Source organism: Benincasa hispida, chromosome 3 (genome assembly GCF_027475165.1).
Source record: "Benincasa hispida cultivar pf3 chromosome 3, pf3_genome.v1.1, whole genome shotgun sequence".
NCBI lineage: Eukaryota > Viridiplantae > Streptophyta > Magnoliopsida > Cucurbitales > Cucurbitaceae > Benincasa > Benincasa hispida.
Window position 1 is genome coordinate 21,122,803 of NC_143480.1, and position 7,918 is coordinate 21,130,720.

General features: G+C 39.7%; 1 non-coding gene across 1 annotated transcript; it reads right to left on the reverse strand.

The window, feature by feature from the left end:
* Nucleotides 1-5,877: 5,877 nt before the first annotated feature.
* LOC120074794 (small nucleolar RNA R71) lies at nucleotides 5,878-5,984 on the reverse strand. Its single transcript, XR_005481076.1, has one exon. It is a non-coding gene; the product is annotated as a small nucleolar RNA R71 (small nucleolar RNA).
* Between the last annotated feature and the right edge of the window lie 1,934 nt (nucleotides 5,985-7,918).

Here is a 7,918-nt window from a genome sequence, read left to right on the forward strand (position 1 = left end):
TACATAAATCAAGATCTGAGTCCGTATGCCTTAGCTAGGGATAGACAAAGAAGAATCATTACTTCTCCAACTAAATATACTGAAATGAACTATATGAATCTAGTCCTAAATGTTGTAGTGGGTCCTACTGACCAAGAACTAACAACTTTTAAATAAGCTACAAGTTGTCCTAATGCAAGAAGTTGGATATAAGCCATGAATGAGGAAATGCACTCACTAAATATGAATGATACTTGTTCTCTAGCCCCCCCTGCCTAAAGGTTATAAACCAGTAGCTTCCAAATGGGTTTTTAAACTCAAAGAAGGTGCATCCTGCGATCAGAAACCTAGGTATAAGGCAAGGTTGGTTGCAAAGGGGTTTACACAAAGAGAAGGAATAAATTATTCAATGATATTCTCTTCAGTTGTTAAACAAACTTTTATAAGACTTATCTTATCCTTGGTTGCTCAAAATAATTTAGAATTGTATCAACTAGATGTGAAGACCGCCTTCCTTCATGGACATCTAGAAGAGACAATCTACATGATACAACCTAAGGGATTTAAAGTTAAGGGGAAAGAGAATCTCTATTTCCTGCTCAACAAGTCAATCTATAGGTTGAAACAATCACCTAGGTGCTGGTATAGAAGGTTCAATGACTATATTTCTAGCATTGGATTTAAAAGAAGTTCCTATGACATATGTGTTTATGTAAATACAAGTTCCTAAAAGGATAAAGTTTACTTACTCATATATGTGGATGACATGTTATTGACACGTAGATCCAAGGAAGACTTAACTCATGTCAAAAAACTTCTAAAGAGAGAGTTTGACATGAAATATTTGGGGGAGGCAAGTAAAGTTCTAGGGATTGAGATCCTAAGGAACAAAGAAGAGTCTGTTCTAAGCATCAATCAGCTCAACTATTGTGAGAAGATCCTAAAGAGATTCAATCTAAGTGATGCTAAACTTATAAGCCTACCAATTGCTCAGCATTTCAAATTATCCTCATCTAACTCTCCTAAAGATTCTGACTTAGAACATCTAAAACAGATGTCTACTGTACTCTATAGCCAGACAGTTGGAAGCCTAATGTATTTATTGATTTCTACCAAACCTGATCTCTCACATAGAGCTAGTTTTGTTAGTAGATATATGTCTAACCCAGGTAAGAGATACTGGGAAGCCACTAAATAGATCCTAAGGTACTTAATTTGGTCAAAAAACTCAAGACTAATCTATCAACAATCAGTTGAACCAAACCTAGAGTTATATAGATATGTGGATACTGATTATGCTAGTGATTTGGACAAAATGAGGTCTCTAACAGGCTATCTATTCCTCTATGGTCCTAATCTAATCAACTAGAAAGCTACAATACAACCTATAGTGGTCTTATCTACAACAGAGGCTGAATACATGGTATTAACAGAAGCAATTAAAGAGGCATTGTGGCTTAAAGGATCGTTGAATGACTTCGGATTAAATCAAACAGTAGTAAAACTCTACTGTGATAACAAAAGTGCTATACACTTATCCAGAAATCCACAATACCACATAAGAACAAAATATATTGACATAAAGTATCATTTCATCAGAGATAAAGTGGAGACAGGGGAAATAGAAATCTTAAAAGTCCATACCTCAGAGAATGCAGCTGATATGTTGATGAAACCAGTACCAAAGCTCAAGCTAATCAAATGTCTTGAGCTAGTTGGCTTTGACGTACCACACACAGGGTAAATAGAGTGTTCAAAATCCAAAAGATCCGAAGATTGCATGTATTAGAGTCAAGGTGGAGAATTTGTAAAACATTGACTCAAATACATACTTCAACTAGTTTAGTTTTACTTAACAAACTTTTACATCTTGTAACTGAAAAAGGTATGTAATACAAATACCTACTAATCAGTTCTATTACATGCATTCTTCACATTTCTCTTGTAAACACTAAACTACTATAAAACAATCTTTAAAGAAAAAGAAAAGTAAGAGATCTTCCCATGGACGTAGGCATCTTGGTCGAACCACATAACTGAGGTAACTGAGTCTTCTTCTTATTTTTCTCCTTATCTCCTTGCAAAATCCTCATATTTTCTCTGCAAAATCAACACAAAACATCAAAGAATTGCTTGGCAACATAATCTGAGAAAGAGAGAAGCACAGAGAGTTTCGAGAAGTGTGATAGAGTATTTTTACCTGAAATGATTTTTCTTCCCACACTCACCGATTTGCTCAGCTGAAGGAAGATCTCGCCATACACGTGTTGCTGGATCCCTTAGTATTCGTGGCTCAACATCAACCATATCCTTCATCAACTTCATTTGATCTTATCCGGAAGAGCTGAGCCTTAGTGCTAAAATCCTTTTGGGCCTGCAAACAACAAAAATACCCCAACACTACCTATACAACTTTTGAGACTAAATAAGTAATTCAATAGTCCTAAAAATATATAGTTCATCTCTCGAAAGCTATAAATAAGCTAAAAGAAAGTTCCTAAAAAGTCTCGGAACCCCTCCCCACATTGTGAACCCCTCCCTCCTAAATAAGCTAAAAAATTTTTTCTCTTGAAAACTGATGGGTGGAAAATGGAGTAAATAAATATGAGTTCATTGTTCGTTCTCCATGCGTTGCTGGTCATGCGTTGAACTAAGGGATATGTGATATGCGTTCGATGACCATGCGTTCCTGTTACAAGTTTTCTTGCTCTCTCGCCAAGTATAACGAGATCGCAAGTTTTTTGGGTGATCCAAGGTCGAACTCTGGGACTTGTAGCTAAATGTTATGAAGTAATGTGTTGCGGTGAAGAATAAAAGAATATTGAAGTTAAGGGTTATACGCTACTCCTACTCCTAACTAACAGATTAAGTAATGGAAGTATGACCATGAGAGTTAGAGACACGACAACTGTTAACGCATAACAAGATGCATGGGAAAATAGATAAAATGACGGGGATATCTTCACCGTATTAATAAACTTGATCTTAAGGTTAACCCCAACCAGCGCAAGCTATGCGATTATGCTATGCACACTTGACGAAGACGCATGCGATGCATATGTGATAGTGTCGAGAGGACTTATGTCTAAGTTTCTATTCTTGCTCACTTGCTCCCACACATAAACAAGATGATCGCATACCACCGTATCCTACTTTTGGACGCATGCGATTCGACCACATGCTTTCATATCCTATCTATAGGGTGCATACGCTGTGTAATAGCAAACAAAACTTATTTCTAAGCCTCTATTCTTGGTTATGCGATCCAATATGACTCTCTCAAACCTAAATTTGGTTTTTAGACTACTCTCTCAAGTATGCCCAAATGATGAATGATACGCTCATAAGACAAGGTAATCACATAAAACATGGTTGACATAAGATTATTCCTATCTCTAGGAACACTGCTTACTTTGCTTAATGTGTTCACTACTTACCCTCTCGGGCAGTTAGTCGCTACTGATTCTGCTTATAGACAAGTGTTGCTACAACCTCACACTAAGTAAAGAGAATTTTCTCACAACACTTGTGCAACACTGATAACGAGCAGAAATGCACGTTATTACAACGCAAAGACATAAATAATGTAGGATTGCGATGGTAAAAATATGTAAAATCGTGTCCAAAAGCATTAAGTTGAGAACATTGTGATCGCATGCGTCCATCACATTAAAGTAGCTAATTTACATATTTTGTGTAGGAAAATGCGTTGGCGCAAGGTAGAATTGCGATCCAAGGAATTCAGCATCTGAGCGCATTAAGAGATTGCGACCGCAAGGCTATGTGATCATATGCGTTCACGAAGATCTACTCAAGAAGGTGGCCATATAGAGACGAAGCATCAAGGTGAAAGCTTAATAAATCACGATGGGACAGAAAGTTGATGACGGTCGAATCCGAATTAAGTTGACAAGCCTTAACGACACACTGTAGCAAGTACACTCAACTTTTTGGTGACAATTAATCGGCGCATCAGACAGAGAATTAATGACATCCCATCAGTGCAATCATTTGAGAGAAAAATCTCTTCACCTTGAAGCTCTATAAATACCGAAGGCCACCTTCGTTAAAGGAGTTCGACTATTCATAATCTAAAGTTCTTCTTCATGATATACATAGAAAGCCGTAGTCTGTAATTTTATATACTTAGAAGGCAGAGGTGAGTGAAGAGAGAAGACGGCGAAAGATCGTCCTGGTTAGCTCGAAAAAGTGATGGGAAGCGTTAAGAATAGAGAGAGGTTCGACTCTTGCAGAAGCAAGAACATTCTTTTGGGCAGAGTAGAGAAAATCTCAGTGTAAAAGCCTTGGGAAGCAAGACATTGCTACCAGGCTCTCTGTCCCTATTTTCCATTGTCATTCTATATTCTGATCTTATTTATAAAATGGAATTTGCATCTCTATATATGTTCACTCTCTTTACATTATGCATGAGTAACTAAACTGTCGAATGGGTTGAGAAGCACTTAGCTAGCATAACCTGAGATCTTCACTTTATGCGATCATCTTATATTATGTATGCGTCATTCCTCCTTTAGAAATGCTCGGAAGGGTGGTCTAAGGATATAATCTAGGCTTGGAAAAGTCAGATTAGAATCTAGGCTCGGGAGAGTTAGATTAGAACCGCATAATCAAGAGATAGAAACTTAGGAATAAGTTTTGTTTGCTATTAACGCATCGCATGCACCCTAGAGATAGGATAAGATGGTACGCGGTCACCTTGTATCTGTGTGCATCATTCATCATTGCATAGACAAGAATAGAGACTTAAGAATAAGTCCAATAGACATCATCGCATACATCGCATGCGTTATAAAACTAGGAGCTATAGCATTTGCATTGGAAGATGAATTGTTGTTGTATGTGTGTAGCATGATCGCATAGCTGAACACAATCTCAGGAAGTGCTAGCTAAATCCCTTCTCAACCCATTCCCTACATACTCATTGTAACTTTCACTGTATTAACTCTTTTCTCAATCCCGCCGCATAGGATTTATATTTTAAACAAACATACCAACCAAATCATTATTTTATTTGTTACCGCAAAGGAATCTGAAATCACCGTCGCATATTGTCTCCATAGTCCCTGTGTACGACCCTAGGCTTACCAGGCAACCTAGTAGAATTTATATTTGGATTTTGCTAGGAAAACTTGCATGCACAACGCATACACCACCATCGCAATATACACCATTATTTCATCACATTAACAACGCATCAAGTTTTTGGCACCGTTGCCAGGGACTACGGCAATACGGATTGTGCTAACGGTAACTTTGTGATTTTCTTTGTAGACTTTCCATCTTTGTGCACTGCCTCTTCTTAGGTAAGGGAAGAAGCGGGCGTCGAGCGAAGGAAAAACTCTTGAGCCCAATTACGACCCAGAGATTGAAAGAACTTTCCGAAGAAGAAGAAGAAATAGCCGCCAATGATAACAAGAGAAAGATCCAAACATGGCAGAGCAACCAGAAGACAGAGCACCAAATGCAAATAATATCATGGCGAACCCCATCCTCTTGGCGAACGACCGCAATAGGCCCATCCGAGACTATGCGTCGTCCAATCTTTATGATTTCTCACCAGGAATTATGAGGCCAGCCTTAGACGAATCGAGGTTCGAGATGAAATTGGTGATGTTGCAGATGATTCAAACTACCGGACAATTTGGCGGTAGGGGTGGCAAGGATCCGCACGTCCACCTTCAGAGTTTTATTGAAATCTGCAATACGTATGTGTTCCTAAACATCTCCGCTGAGGAGGTTTGATTAACGTTGTTCCCATTTTTGTTGTGTAACCAGGCACGAAAATGGGCTTATTCTCTCGAACCAGGGGAGATTACATCATGGGAACAGGTAGTGGAAAAGTTCATGAAGAAGTACTTCCCCCCGACAGAAAACGCCAGAAAGAGGAAGTTGATTACTAATTTTGAACAAGATATCGACGAATCGCTCAGTGACGCCTGGGCGAGGTTTAAGCGATTGATGCGAGATTGTCCACACAATGGCTTACCAGATTGTCTACAGATGGAAATTTTTTACCACGGTTTGAACCCTACATCACAGACAGCAGCCAATGTGGCAACAGTTGAAGGTCTGTTTGACAAGACTTACGACGAGCCAAGCAGGACTGCTCTAATTTCGATGGACTGCTCCAATTTCGATGGAACCACAGACCCCGTTGACTTAAGAAGAAATAGAAGAGACGATGGAACCGGAGACTGCATCCACTTCAAAGCCTAAAGAAAAGGGAACCGTGAAAATACAGTTGCCACCATTCCCTCATAGACTTAAAAAGAAGAAAACCTCGCAGGAACAGAGCAGGAACCGTGTACAAGGGAGAGATCACACTGAGCAGGAACGGACAGAAGATCAGGTTTGATATTATCAGAGCCATAAAATATCCGGAAGAAGAAAACCTCGCTGAGTCCAATGATGATCCAAATTTATATGAAGAAGAAAATTTTGGAGATGAAAATGAAAGAGAGGATGCGACCGCATCCATAGTAACCTGCAATGTGATCGCAGAAACATCAACCAAAGAAGAAAAGCTGACAATGAATTAAGAAAGAAAAACACAAAAGCCATCCTTGGAACAACCACCAACAATAGAGCTGAAAACCCTGCCAAATCACCTGAAGTATGCTTTTCTAGGGCAGAATGAAATGCTACCAGTAATAATTTCCTCTGCACTTCAAGAAGACCAAGAAAATGCGCTGCTAAGCATCCTGAAAAAGTACATAAAAGCAATAGGCTGGACCTAGCAGACATTAGAGGAATCAGCCCCGCATATTGCATGCATAGGATACGTCTCAAGGACAATCAGAAAGGATCGATCGAACATTAACACAGACTCAACCCTGCGATGAAGGAGGTCATGAAGAAGGAAATAATCAAATGACTGGACACAGGGATTATCTATCCAATCGCCGATAGCACGTGGGTCAGCCCCGTGCAATGTGTGCCAAAGAAAAGAGGGATGGCGGTAGTCCCAAATGAAAATAATGAACTAATACCGATGAGGAACATCACTGGCTGGCGGATCTACATGGATTACCGCAAATTGAATGCGGCGACAAAGAAGTATCATTTCCCTTTGCCTTTTATCGACTAGATGCTAGACCACCTAGCAAGAAATGATTATTACTGCTTCTTCGATGGATATGCCGGCTATAACCAAATCATGATTGCTCCTGAAGATCAAGAGAAAACCACATTCACCTGGCTCTATAGAACATTTGCGTTTCGACGCATGCCGTTCGACTTGTGCAATGCATCAAGCACATTCCAGAGGTGTATGATGGCCATCTTTTCTGAGTATCTTGAAAATTCTGTAGAAATTTTCATGGACGACTTCTTGGTGTATGTGAAGAGACGAACCTTGTGCTGAACTGGGAGAAGTGCCACTTCATGGTGAAGGAAGGTATTGTGCTCGGGCACAAAGTCTCCAAGGATGGGCTGGAGGTGGACAAGGCGAAGATTGAGGCGATTGAAAAGCTCCCATCTCCAGCGAATGTGAAACCTGTCAGGAGCTTCTTAGGACATGCTGGCTTTTATCGACATTTTGTGAAAGACTTTTCAAAGATTACACAACCATTGAGTGCGTTGCTGGAGCCAGAAAGAGCATTTGACTTTGATGACCAATGCCTCAACGCATTCAAGATACTGAAGAACACATTAATAACCGCACCTGTGTTGATCACACCGGACTGGACACAGTCGTTTGAACTAATGTGCGACGCAAGCGGTTATGCGATGTAGGCGGTGCTGACGAAAAAGAAGAAAACAATGCTACACCCCATCGCATATGTGAGTAAAACCCTGATCCCTGCTCAAACAAATTACACTACCACAGAAAAAGAATTGCTTGCGGTGATATTTTCATAGGAAAAATTCAGAACTTACCTACTGGGATCCAAACTGATCGTTTACATTGACCACTCGA